At 44.7% G+C, this 14,548-nt stretch overlaps 1 long non-coding RNA gene across 1 annotated transcript; it reads right to left on the reverse strand.

The window, feature by feature from the left end:
• Positions 1-4,790: 4,790 nt before the first annotated feature.
• On the reverse strand, positions 4,791-9,281 carry LOC146177170 (uncharacterized). Its single transcript, XR_014701613.1, has 3 exons — positions 8,787-9,281; positions 7,625-8,029; positions 4,791-6,929 (listed from the first exon to the last, which is right to left on the reverse strand). It is a non-coding gene; the product is annotated as an uncharacterized LOC146177170 (long non-coding RNA).
• Between the last annotated feature and the right edge of the window lie 5,267 nt (positions 9,282-14,548).

The raw sequence follows: 14,548 nt of genomic DNA on the forward strand, positions 1-14,548 counted from the left end.
CTTTCAAGGCGAGGTCAAGAACCCAGTCTTTGTTAATGGTCATCTTTCGCCAGATAACAAAAAACTGTTTGCAAAAGCCCTAATGCTTAAGAAAGAAAAAAAGTGGAAGTTTCTGTGGACCGACAATTGCCGTATCAAAGCGCGCCAAACCGACGACAGTGACGTGTTCCGTATCTGTAGCGAATCTGATCTTTCCATCTTTTCATAAGCTTACCCATTCATAATAAGTAATCGTATTTCTTTGTTTTTGGTTTTTTTTTTTTTTGCAACGACGACTTACTTTTCACCTTCTCAGCTTGAAGCCTTTCTTTCTGTCCCGTGCCGTTCATTTATTCATTTCAATGCGCGTAGCCTTCGCAAACATTCCGATGACATTTCTAATTGCCTATCATCGATTCATCACAATTTTTCGCTTATCTGTATCAGTGAAACATGGCTAAGCTCCCACGACCAATACTTACACTCTTTTCCGTCTTACTCAGCCGAATCCTGCCATCGAGGGGATAGTAACCATGGTGGCGCTGCTATTTTTATATCATCTAAGTTCCATTACCTCAGACGCTCGGACTTGTCAATCAACACGACTAATTGTGAGTCTGTATGGATTGAGCTTGATAAGTCATTTGTGTCACAAGATTCAAGAAACATTATCATCGGTTGCTTATATCGATCTCCTTCATCATCCGTTAGTGAATTCTGCTTGGCTTTTGAAGAAATTTTAAATAAGCTTTCACTGGAACAAAAAAATGTCATTATCATGGGTGACATTAACATCAACCTTCTAGATGCTTCAACGCCTTCATATGATGAATACAACAACTGCATTAATGGCCATGGCTTCGAATGCCTATTAAAAGTACCTACAAGATGCCCTAATAAAGGAAACAGTTCACTTAACTTAATTAACTTAATAACTTTCTAACTTAATTACTTCCCCCGATGCTGGCGTAGTCGAAGTTGAATTAACAGATCACCACCCTATTTTTGTACGAATAAAATCTATCCCCGTTGATAATCATGTGCAGGTTACTAAGAAACGCTTGAATTCCTCACTATTTTATGAAACAATTGCTAACATAGATTGGCTACCAATTACTTTGATTGATGACCCTGAAATTGCTTACGAAGCATTCACTGCTGTACTTGCTAAAGCTCTTGATACATCATCTACAACAGTGACATATTGCAGAAAAAGGTATCACAACCCTTACAACCCATGGTTAACTACCGGTCTCTTGAAATGTCTACGGAAAAAGGATAATCTGTATAAAAAGACTAAGAAGCAGCCATTTAATATTAATTTACGGACACGATATAAAACTTATAGCAATATACTTGGCAGGCTACTCAAAACTGCGAAGAAAAAAATATTATGAATCTGAAATAAACCAAGCTGGTAGTGATTCTAAAAAACAATGGAAAGTGATCAATTCATTATTAAATAGAACTCCTACTACGGCTCCTATAAAGGAAATCCAGACAGACACACATGTTTATCGTGATACTAGTGACATTGCGAATGCTTTCATTGATTCATTTGTCATCGATCAACCTCACGTTACTCACCCCATTCACATGTACCCCCGTCTATCTCATAGTTTCTTTCTTTTCCCGGTTTCTCCTGATGAGGTGCGCACTGTCATTATGAATCAGAAAGATGCAAGCCCAGGCCTTGACAACTTCCATTCTTTCCATATCAAACTAATATCTTCTCTGATTTGCAATGTGTTCTCTTACATCGTCAACTTAATCTTCAAGACCGGTATCTTCCCTAGCGCACTAAAAAAAGCCAAACTAATACCCGTCTTCAAAAAAGGTGACAGGCGCCTAAAAAGTAACTATCGTCCCATTGCTATTCTTTCCTTTTTTAGCAAAGTAATTGAAAAGCTGTTTGTCGTCCGTCTGACAAAATACCTCACAAAATTTAACATCATATCTACTAATCAGTTCGGCTTCAGGTCTGGTTTTTCAACTGAATTAGCCTTAATTTCTTTAACTGATATGATTAAAGATATTATTGATCGTGGTCAATTAGCTGGCGCATTATTCATTGATCTTTGGAAGGCATTTGACTCAATTAATCACAACATACTTTTAGATAAATTAAATGCCCTTGGAGTATCTGGTCCTGCACTTTCATTTATCCGTAGCTACCTACTAAACCGAATCCAAGCAGTTTGCATATCTGATACTTACTCTACACCTAAGACTACTAATGTTGGCGTTCCTCAGGGTTCCATCCTTGGACCACTTCTTTTTGTTTTATTTATTAATGATCTTTCCTCGTGCCTTAAATCTTCTGAAAGTATATTATACGCTGATGATACTACCGTACTAGCATCTGACTCGTGCATAGATTCTTTAACACGCAAATTGAATACCGATGCAGCAAACATAGCAACCTGGGCCCGCTTGCACGATAAAGTCCGCGCTAAGTCAAGACTTAAACAGTGTCTTTAGTAAGACCAGACTTTTTCAAGACCGGAGTTATTCAGGGCTGTCTTAACATACCCATAGAGACAGTGGATACCTAGTTTGAGGACAGCAGGTACCTATACATGGGAAATCTTGGCCCCTGCTTAGGGAACGCGCCGTGGCACCTGACGGTGCTTTCAGTCTGTCACGGCGTAGTGAGGGTGAAAAACGTTATTGAAGAAAAAAAAAAAAAAAAAGAAAGAGTGCACGTCAAGGGTCCTTTATTGCCCCAGCCGGCAGAGGACACCACGCTACCGCGCGCACTGGGTTTTGAATCGGCCGAACGCGGACAGCACAGTGGCGCCATCCGGACGACGAAAGCCCGGCTTCGTATGTGGTGGACAATAGCTAGACGCTGATGGTGTTCATAGCAGCTCTACCCTATCCCTTCTCATTTCTCTCTCTCTTTCTCAGTTTTTCTATTTCACCCGGCTAGGGCACATTACTGAGCCCACCCGATACAAAGGGTGCAGCCACAACGCATCATCATCATCATCATCAGCATGAGTGGAATGCCTAGTATGGGAGGCCACTGGACAAAGCTATCACCATTGCCCGTTGGCCAGGGCCAGTTGGGACTCTAGCGATGAGCAGCTAAGCAAGGCCGCCTCCAAAGTCGATTTTTTCTGCATGTCTAATCTCTTAGGGGGCATGATGCGAGCGCACGTTAAAGCGTGCTGCAGTCGTTGCTGTCTAAAACAGAGCTCAACTTCGCATGCATATGACGCGACGTTCACGTCTTAAGCAGCAGAAACCGTAGCCGTCGTGCGTGCTTCATTTGCAATCAGAATGTTCATTCTAGCAATGACAATTAAAATGTTAAGCCGCTAGTTTTTCTCAAGCATTTGCCTCATTTTGATTAATTACCACGTCTTTGCTTGGGTATTTTTTTTCCTCTCATAAAATGCCTACAGGAACGCGCCACGCCCTTCCTCAACACGTTTTCGGGATGACTTCAAAAAGCCTCCTAGGGCAGCGGTTATATGCATTTGGGGAGCTTTAATCAACTGCAGTCCTCAAAAGCAAGTATTGTGCTGACGTCAGTGCCGGTTGAATTGCTACTGAGGCGTATTATAGGAATCGACCAGTTACATTTAGACGCTGTCCTAACAGCTATCAAAAGCTAGGAGAGTTGTCTCCCACAATTTTAGAGCACTCTACGCACAGCAGCTACAATTGAGGTTATGTGCGCCGCAAATGTGACCTAAAATCAGGTTGTGACAAAAGATGCCGTATTGGAAGGCTCACAGAATTTCGACCTCTCTAAAGGTCGCTCATTCACGGATCATGCGTTTTATCTCGACGCAAGATTCACCAATCATGCATTTTATCTTGACGCGAAACTCGAGTCGCTCATTCACCAATATCAATCCAATATTCAATATCATTCCGTTTTTAGAAAACGCCTCACTAGCTGCCACGCTCACACATTCCAATTTTTGGAGCCGTCACCACATCCTTTCTTCGACACGGTTTCCTTACCCACTGCTGGCACAGGCTCGTCGCTCGGAACGTTGCCTGTAAACCTATTTACCAGCGGTATACAAAACGGACCGCAATAGCACTAAAAGAATAACTTGCGCTTAGCAGCGGCACAGGTTGGAACACATGCCTGCAACATCCCTGAATAGAAAACGGGGACGTATTGACGAACTTCAAAATATGCGGTTTTCGTTTTAGAGGGGCTTCGCGAAAAAATCTATACAATTGAAATATGCTTGTTAATCTATCCGTCTTCTGAAAAGTTGATTTGAATTTGTGACTAGTGTAAAAATACCAAATATACCGTTAATTTCTCAATCACCTTACTTTGAAAGCTTCCACGCTTCACCGTGATCGCGTGGACCATGCAGTGAAGTATTCTCAAAACGCGACGGGGCCGTTTCGTAAAGAGGGCCATTGCGACGGTGTGCCCAATAAAGCGCTTTACGAAAACCGATAATAACGTCGTTCTCAATACGCTTTCATTTAAAAAGCAGACAAAATCGCGCAAGTGCACGTCAGGTACAAATGGTTTCTGTCAATTTATTCAGGCCCCTTAAATAAATAATGCTTTCTTATAAAGCGCAGATTTTTCTGGATCCTTAAAGGCTGATATAGGTATATGGAAGTTCACTGCATTCTGCCACGATATGACAGCTCCCACTAGTTTTATGCAGGGCCTTATTGAAAAAAAAATTCTATGTCCAAAGCTGTGTAACATTTGTAGTGTACTTTTAGTTTCGGTGTATGCCTATGCACAATATCAGTCATGTGCAAATGTTAGGCGAAAATGACAAAATTTTATTTCTATTAATTTTTATTATTTTTGCACCAGTTTGTAGAATATTTATTCTAATGCATTCTTCCCCACAAATGTACTCGATTTGTATATCAAAATGTCAGTACTCCACACCCCACTTTCTGAAACATAAATGAACACAAATATGTTACAGTATTGTTGACAAATTTAGCTGTTCATATGACTACAGCAGTTGCCACCATGACAGTAATGTGGTATACTTGTGCAACCACAGCATTTGCTCTCACCGTTTTTTCCTGCAGATAAACAAAAACGACCAGGTACTTTTCTTCCAGTCATATAATTTTGGCCTGTTCTGGGTGTTGGATGCGCACAGGTTACGAGTGGTATTGCAACCATATACAGATATGCAAGATCAGTAGCCCTTGAGGTGATTTAATGCAAGCATGTGACCAGCACCAGCACGACATTGAGCAAAATCATTTGCATATACTATTCTCGCAGCATACAATTGAGGAAATGATGGCCCACATTGGCAAGAAATATTATCATACAAGCAAAACAACATATACTTGAGAAAAGTACAAAATGACAGTTGTAGATGCCTTACACACACCAGACATGCTGATATTTGTTCTGCTGGTCACGCTACATAGTGAGCAGCAGAGAATAAATAACAAACAACAGTTTGTAATGGTTACAGGTATTGGTCTCAAAGGGTGGAATTAATACTTTTGAAGCACTTGCAAGAGTATAATGCAGAAAAGCTTAGTTGACATAAAAACTTGACACAACAAAACATGCACATGATTTGAATCATGGTTGGTGAGGAGTGCTACAAAAGGCTATAAACATTCTAATACAAGGTTAACCAAAATGTTGTTGAATATTGTACCTGCAAATAATAAGACAGTTTTCTGTGGCCCTATATATACTCTTCAGTTGTCGGAACTGTAATTGCAATGTAAGCACTGCCAATAATACAGGTGTGATCACTGAAAGTTGATGGCAAAATTACTCGTTACACTTTGAGCAGGTAGTTCGCATTTTATTTTTATGCCCCATGGCTCGTCCGAGCATTGCTGCCATGGATGCCATCCGAGACAATTTATACAAAATCTGGGGCTGTGAACACCTACCACAATATGGTAGCCCGCGCTTCTACTTTTGCATACATTCACCAAGTCTCCCAGAGTTTACCATTGCACTCTGATGCCATGCAAGTATTTGACAAAATGGCAATCTCTGAGTGATGGAAAAACATATTGCATGTTTAACAATTTACTGCACAGACTGTAACAAAATATATATTGTAGGTATTAAAATAACAAATTCCCAGCTTAAAAACATATGTGTAATCTGTTAAGTACCATACTTTACCACACTGAACCTACTCTTGGTGTAACCGATGTTAAGGTTACGCTTGGTTTCATTTATTGGGCTTAACATCCCACAGTGACTCAAGCTATGAGAGATGCAGTAGTGGAGAGGTAGGAAAATTTCGACCACCTCGGATCTTTTAACAATCACTGACATTGCACAGCAGACGGGCGCCTATGTTTTTGTCTCCATCGAAATGTGGCCACCATAGCCAGGATTCAATCCTTCATCTTCGGGTGCAGTAGTTGAGCACCCTAACCACTGTAACTCCACTGCAGGTAGACATTAAGCTTAGTGCTCAAATATAATCTCCTGTTTACATGTCTCGAATTGGACGTTACAACCAAAATGAAGTAAAAAGATGTTTATGCTCCATATGTTATGCTCTATATGTACTGCAATGTTAAACAGCTCAACAGCAAATACTTCAATGCACACTCTTGCGTAGGCTTCAGGATGTCAATACAAGACTGACGAAGCACATAGTGAAATAAGCACATTTGCATAGTTATCCGGTCATGAGAAGTCACCCAGTGAAAACATTAAACTCAGTGACTAGCACAGGCATAATTCATTTAACATAACTGTACTTAAAGCAGGAGAAATCTTGCTGCACCATGCCTTTGCGCAGCATAAATCTATAACCCCAGTGAGGATAAGCATGTACAGACACTTCATCTTGCACTTCCATTTGCTTGCCTATGCTGCACGCATACTCCTGGGACACGTTGTGGAGTTAGCACCTCGTCATGATGCTGGTCCACACATGGTCCAGTGACATGTGCTGCTGATCGTGGAGGGAATGGAAGCAGCGTTTCAGCTGCCCTATTGTCTTACAAAAAAAAAAAAAAACCATCGTGAGTGGGCTATGCAATGCCACTATAAAGTTGGTGACGCGCGTAACGCAAGTTGCTGCAGTAAAAGTGAATGCATATGCAGAATAATAAAAATTTTCTCTCCATCATGATGCATTTCAAATAACGCCACATCTGCTCTGAGTAACCTGTGGTTTATGGAACTGACAGCTTCTTAATATGCTGTACATGGAATGTATGTTTTGAGCATTCGTTTTTCCAGGCTATCACACAACCTGTAAACGTGTCCGGTGAAATGTAATGCAGTAAATACCTTTGCATCATTAATGAATGGAAATATTTTGATACCTTCATTTAAGGAAATATATATCGTGCTCAAATGACAAATTAATGCTATGATTTTTGAACAAATCTAATTGCTAAGTAAATATTGATATGTGCCATTCAACAAATATAACTTGACTGACATCCAACCATAATTTGTTTGTTTGCTGAAAAGCTTCCCCCCCCCAGGCTTGGCCAAAGTTATTTGACTGCAGTGTTATTTAACTAGTAAACAAATGCGACATCAAAGTTAATTTCTTTCAGCATACATTGTTCGCTCAACAACACCTGCAACTGTACCAAGCTGTTCGAACAACACGGACATCCACAACCGGTCAGTGTCCGGGATACCATGCAATCCAATATTTAGAATGTGCTGCGCACCTACCTTTCAATCACTGCTCTGGTGGTGCCGTGAGCTGCACTGTATTGCTTTTTGCCACACATGTCCGCATTCTGGAGCCAAAGTCTGCATGGATAGCCACTGCAGCAGGATGCCGGTGTAAGTGCCGGGTTTGAAGAGCTGAGCGAGGGCGCTGTGTGTGAGCACTCGTGCGTCATATGTGCCACCGGGCCACTTTGCGACCACATCGAGGATCTGGCACTTGCTGTCCACCGCAAGCTGCACGAAGATGGAGTGGTAGAAATGCCTATTTATATGTACGCTCCCTCGTACAGCTCATGGGCCTGGATCTTGACATGAGTGGCATCGATGGCGCCCACGATGCCAGGGAAACATCCAGCAGCACAGAAGTCGCTCATGCAGCCCGGCAGCTCATCCTGGGATGGCCAGCTGTAAAGCAGGAAACCTGTATCATTTCTGGTGCGCATATTCATCAGTTACAGTTGCAGGTAATCATGTGGTGGCACAAAACCGAGATTGAATTCCACGCTGATGTTATTGCGTAGCAAGACTTGTCGTCCCTTACTCCATCGGTGACGTGCCGATGAGGCTCTGAAGAGGATGCAGTGCAGAGCACATGCCCTAAGTGTCCAAGGCTAGCTGCCGAGATGGATCTTCACCACATTTTATGGACATGCCCAGGAATGCAGCCGTCAAGAATAAGACGACTACAAAAAGTTGGATCGGCTGTCGGCTACACAGGAGGAACATTTACACTTGTGACTAATGGACAAATTAAGAGCCGGAGCTTGCTCCGATTCCTTGAATAAAATAGACTGCATGATTCCCTTTAAGTTAAAAGACAGCCTCATTCTATGCCACAGGGCAAGCCTTGAAAAAAAAAAAGCAGAAAAAAAACTTGTCGTAGACCCTGTATGATGCAAACCCCGTCAAGGTGCGCAATCGGTACCGTTGTGCTCGATCAAGGCAATAAACGCTTATGACCGTAATAGGTGAAAAAAATAAACGTTCCTGAAAATATTGCTTCGCTGTTGCTAACGTCCGCTATGGGCCCTGTATATCACAACAACCGCTAAATAAAGGTACACGATTTAAGCACTTTCTTCTATTTCTTCCTGCCTTGACTCTACTGGTCAAGAAACATCACAATAGGCAAAATGGGTGAAATGACAACGGCGGCTCTTACCGTGTCCAGGCTGCGGCGTTCCGTTCCAGTGCGACAACGACTCTTCTTACTGCTCGGCTTGCCGTCGACTCGTCCACGCCGACCGGTTCACTAGCCTTTATGAGAAAGCCACCGGTAGCAAAAACTTCAACGCCAGAAGCACCAGGCAGTATGAAGTTACCGCATGACTGCGATGAGTCGGGCTCGGTTAACGGATGCTGACCCTGCCGAAGCGAGATCGCAGCTGCAGCTCAAACTCGCAGGGATATTTCCTGTCCCTGAAAGCACGTTCACGACACAAGTGGAGATCTGCAACGGGCAGCACGCGATACTGACGCTCCGCAGGCATTCGACGAACGAGAAAACGTGAGCGAACGCACACCACGCCGATCAACACACAACGAGTGACCATCTATTTAGTTTTACGGCCTCCCAAAACATGACGACGGGATTTAGTGCAGTTTCAGTTATTTTGTTAAGCTGCCGAGAAGCGGCGCGCACATCCTTATTTGACAAAACAACGCAAGAAAGGCAAGGGTTTAAAACAAAAACAAAAACGCGTATATGAGCGTCAAGCCAAGCGCTTCTTCTAAGGCATTGCCACCTCTCGGTGAAATATTGCGGCAAACGTCGTGACTGTCCAGCTCGTTCATAGGCTTTGTGCAGGCATCAAGTCTATCTCGGTTGGCTCTCTATGTCCCTATGGCCAGCGTTCTTAGCTTAGATTTCCCTACGGCTTAAGTCGCTTGCACAAAACTTTCAGTGCGCGTTTAAGACTGCGGTTAAGACGGAGCTTAAAGACAGCGTTCAGGCAGTCTTAACTGCGAACTTTATTAAGATTCAAAATGGCTGCAGTGCGGCTGCTACGGCTGGATACACATGATAGACCCCTTCGAGCGTGGAAAACGTGCAACTAAATTTTTCTGTACCCCTTCGTGTTGATGCAGAGGTGACACGCGTCCTCTCGGAGTTGTTTAGTGACTGGGAACTTGTGTCGACGTTCTTCCGTTGCTCTTTGGACTGCCATGCGAGTCGCGCTGGCTTCGTCGGCTTGAGGTGAGCTTGAACATTTTCGTCATTCTTTTGCGCGGGTGCTTTGCTATGATACGTATCTCGTGTATTAAACGGTGAATGCAGTAAAAAAAAATAATAATAGTACGCGAAACGTAGTGATGCTGTTCATCACCGTTTTGTTTGTGCTATGATACCGGGCGATGCAGAATAATTGATGGTGCGTTTCCGAACCCATTTCTTGGTTGCCGTATTTGCCGTCGTAGTTGTTGCGACGCACATATTTCTTTTTTTTCGTTTTCCCTGTTGTGTGTACTGGCACCGTCTATCCCACGGGGGCCTTTAGTGGTGTGACTATACGGCTAAACGCGGCACGAGCTGCCGGTTTCAAACCTCGCATGAGTCTCGCTTGCTAATCGCCTCTTTCTTTCCGCTCAGTGTGTAAAATGGGGCGTGCAGCTCAAATATGCGTTCGTACCGCTACATGTAGGTTCCAAATCAAGAGCAATTGAAACATGTGTCACAAGTGAAACACGTACGTCTTCTTTCCAGCCGTCATTCTCCGGAGGATGGGCCTGGCGTGAATACATCAAAGCTTTGGGAGGCTTTCAACGTGTCGTGGGCGCCATCCATTGCACTCTCTTCAAGATCCTAGTGCTGGGCTGCATCTGAGAGCGTGCACAAACCAACTGATCGTCTTCGCATTAGTGCTTCAGTGATTTTGCGCTGTTCAAACAGCACTTGTTCTGCCATCTCAGGTAGCAGCTCGCAAGTAGCTCGTTGATGGTTGGATGTTTATACTGTTACGACCAAGCATCCGCATTTGCGCGCTCTATTGTTCGCCTGTGGGCATGGAAAAGTATTGTGAATATGTGGTGATGGTCCAATGGCTCTAAGTGAGCCTGTTTCCAGGAATCCTGTTTTGTAAGCCTGTTTTGCTTTGTGGACAACCTGCAAATGCCAAATTGACCCTGTCAAGAGAACGTCTGGAAAAACACAAAGAAACGTCCCCCTGCGGGAAATAGCAGGAAGTGCTTTCTTTCTTTTGTTCACCCTTCCAGTCGATAAGCCCTATCGTCCAGTGAGGAATGCCTACTTTTCAAAGGAGACGACAGAGTGACATGTCCGCTGACGTGCAGGACAAGAAAGGAGCATGACGCATACAGCCATTAAGTGATTTCCCAGGAATGCAGGAAAGATTTGCAATTGTCGAAAACGGACAATGCTGGGAGCGGATGCGGCGCCACGTGCACTCGGGTTTCTGAGAAGTAAAACCACTTGTCAGAACCAGCCTGTGGTTTCTTTGCTGAAGAATAGAAATGTACCTCCTCTCCTCGCCGTTCCCAAGCTTTTCCCGCCAACAAGTGATCACGCCCAACGAATGAATGCCGGACCAGTCAGTGCTTCAGACCATCAGTGCAGTGATGTGTTCGATTGGATGCCGATACCTGAGGGGCGTGCCCTGGATTTGGTTGGTCAGCATCTTCAGAGAGGGGCTGGACATAGGGGGGTTTTAAGGACGCTGCAGAGCACGAAATGTCGCTCTGGGCCCTGGGTAAACGGCTCATCCAGTCGCTTCTCGCTATGAACTCTTAACGCTGATGTACCCTTCTTTTTCGTGTAAATATTCTTGTAAATAAGCTTCTCAAAGTGCCATTAAACCTGCTTGTACATATTTTACCTACTTCGAAGATTCAATCCTTCATGAACCCCGGAGTCTCTGCACGCTACCAAGTGAAGGCCGGGTCGACATAGCCCCAGCGTCACGACAACTGGTGACCAGCGTTGGGATCTGAATCTACAAGCCACAACATCTGATGACTGGAGGTGGGATCTGGATCTACAAGCTACAACATCTGGTGATTCGAGGTGGATCTGAATCTACAAGCCACTACATCTGGTGATCGGAGGTGGCATCTCAAGCAACAAGCAGGCGCAACAATCGGCCAACAAGAGAGCAGCTCGGAACATCGATCGCATGTGTGGGTGAGTGCTTGGCTTTTCTTCTGATGTGGACCAGGTTCTAGAACAGGGTTAGATTTTAGAACTGGTAAAAAGTGTTGAAACGCCTTTAGGTTTGGTAGTTTGCACTGTTGTTTTGGAAGTAGCCGACACTCGGAGCGATCATGGACCTACAAAAGCTGCAGAAACCGGAACTGTTGCAATTGTGTGAGGAATTGGGAATTGATACAAGAGGTTTGGCACGAAAACCTTTGATTATAAAGGCAATCACAGATTTGGGAGCCGATGATGAGGAGCTCAGTGAAGCATGGAACCTCATCGCCCAAAAAAAGGAGGAGCAGCTCAGACAGCAGAAAGAGCGGGAAAAAGAGGAAAAGAGGCGTGAGCGTGAACTTGAGAGGGAAAAAGAGGAAAGGGAGCGCGAACGTCAGAGGGAAAAAGAGGAAAGGGAGCGCGAACGTCAGAGGGAAAAAGAGGAAAGGGAGCGCGAACGTCAGAGGGAAAAAGAGGAAAGGGAGCGTGAACTTGAGAGGGAAAAAGAGGAAAGGGAGCACGAACGTGAGAAGCTTGAAAGAGAAGCAAAAAAGCTGGACCAAGAAATTGAGCTCCGGAAATTAGAACTAGAGTTGAGCAAGAGGTCGGGTGATTGTCCCCAGCTAGCGGTACCTCGTCTCAACAAGGAGGCAGATTTCAAGATGTCAAAGTACATGCAGCCATATGTGATATCAGGGGATATCGGTCTGTATTTGGCTAACTTTGAGCGAACCTGCGAAAAACTGTCCTTCCAGCGAGACACGTGGTCTCAGAGATTATTGACGGTTCTGCCCTGCGATGCAGCGGAGGTTGTCGCGCGGCTAAGCAAAGAGGACGCGGACAACTACGAGAAGGTCAAAGCTTGCCTTCTGAGAAAGTATAGGCTTAGCGCCGAGGCGTTCAGACAACGTTTTCGGAACGCTACTAAGTCCAGGGACGAGAGTTACCCTGAATTCCTGTACAATTTAAGAGTTAATTTGGGCGAGTGGCTAAAGAGCACTGATTCCTACAGTGATAGGGACGCTGTAGTCGAGCGAATTCTTTTGGAGCAGTTTTATAGCTGCCTCCCAGAAAAAGAAAGAAATTGGTTACAGGACCGAGGCGACATTAAGTCGGCAACTGAAGCTGCCGAACTCCTTGAGGAGTACGCTTCGCGCCGACAATTCAGCAACCCAGCAGTGGATAGGCCCCGCAATCCCAAGTTCAGTGTGAAAAACCGTCAGGAAAGGCACTTTGCTAGAGTTGGAAACGAAGAAATGAAGGTTTCTTCAGGCAAATTCCCTAGAAAGGACGGCAGTGAGAAAAGTGGGGAAGTGACCAACGTGCAGAACACAAAGAATAAGCTTGAGGCTAGGAAGCCGCTCACATGCTTTAGGTGTAATGAGCAGGGTCACATTGCCGTCAACTGCCGGAAAGAAAAGATTGCTTTCTCGTATGTCAGGGACTGCGATGAAAATATGCAGCTTTTAGAACCCTACCTGCATGACCTAGTAGTCAACGGGAAGCCTTGCAAGGTACTGCGCGATTCGGCCGCAACGATGGATGTTGTCCATCCGGCGTATGTATCGCCTTCCGACTATACAGGACAGTGTGCATGGATCCGACAGGTAGTTGAGGAACAGAGTGTGTGCTTGCCGATCGCGAACGTGGTCATCGAGGGCCCTTTCGGCGAATTAACAACCGAGGCTGCCGTTTCAGGAAAGCTTCCTAAGTGCTATCCGTATTTGTTCTCCAACAAATCGGACATGCTGCTGCGAAAGAGGGGCATCCTTTTCGGAGACAGAGTTGTGCAAGCCTTAACACGTTCAAAGGCGCGAGAACTAGCTACACTGCTCATTCCAGAAAAATCCACAGCGGAGGAAACGGCAGTTAAAACAGTGGTAAATGCGGAAGATAGCAGGTCAGAAAACTTTGAGAGCGAGGCATCTCAGATATGTCAACTTGAAAGGGAGCTTGATGAGACGCGGAATGAGGACGTTCTTGAGAGTAACCTCTTGCCGCCAGTGTCTGGTAATCTCACGAGACTTTTAAGTGGAACCCGAGAGGACTTAGCTATGGAGCAAGCCAATGATCCCAAGAATAAGCTCGAAGTACAGTGGGAAGGACCTGCTAAAGTCGTTGCAGAGCTTTCTGACACTAACTACGCAGTGAAAATCCCCGATAGGCGTAAAGCAGTGCGCATTTATCATTGCAATCTTATGAAGCCTTATGTGCAGATGGAAGCCGTGGTAAATCTAACGTTAAACCTTCCCGAGGAGATGGGGGACAACTTGATTTGCCTCAGCGGAAAAGGAAGCAACGCTCAGGAGCTTCTCAAAAAGACGGAGCAGAGAGGAGAACTAAAGAAATCCCAGCTGTCCGATCTGGGCGAGATAATAACAGAGTTTGAGGCCTGCTTCGTGGACAGGCCAGGCAGAACTGATTTGACTGAGCACGATATTGAGCTGACTTCAGACGTGCCAGTGCGATCAAGGTGCTACCGATTTTCTCCAAGGCAAAGAGAAATTCTGGATAGGGAAGTAACTCGCATGCTGGAATTGGGAGTAATAAAACCCTCGGAAAGCGATTATGCTTCGCCTATGATCTTAGTAGAAGCTCCAGGTAAAGACCCTAGGCCTGTGGTAGACTACCGAAAGCTAAATTCTCTCACCAGGGATCAAGTGTATCCTATTCCGAATATTGAGGAGAGAGTAGAACAGGTCAGTAGAGCGGCATATGTGACTACGCTGGACCTTACTCGAGGATACTGGCAAGTACCGCTCACTGAACGCGCCAGC

The sequence above is a fragment of the Amblyomma maculatum genome, chromosome 10 (assembly GCF_055883805.1).
Source record: "Amblyomma maculatum isolate TAMU_Amacu chromosome 10, ASM5588380v1, whole genome shotgun sequence".
NCBI lineage: Eukaryota > Metazoa > Arthropoda > Arachnida > Ixodida > Ixodidae > Amblyomma > Amblyomma maculatum.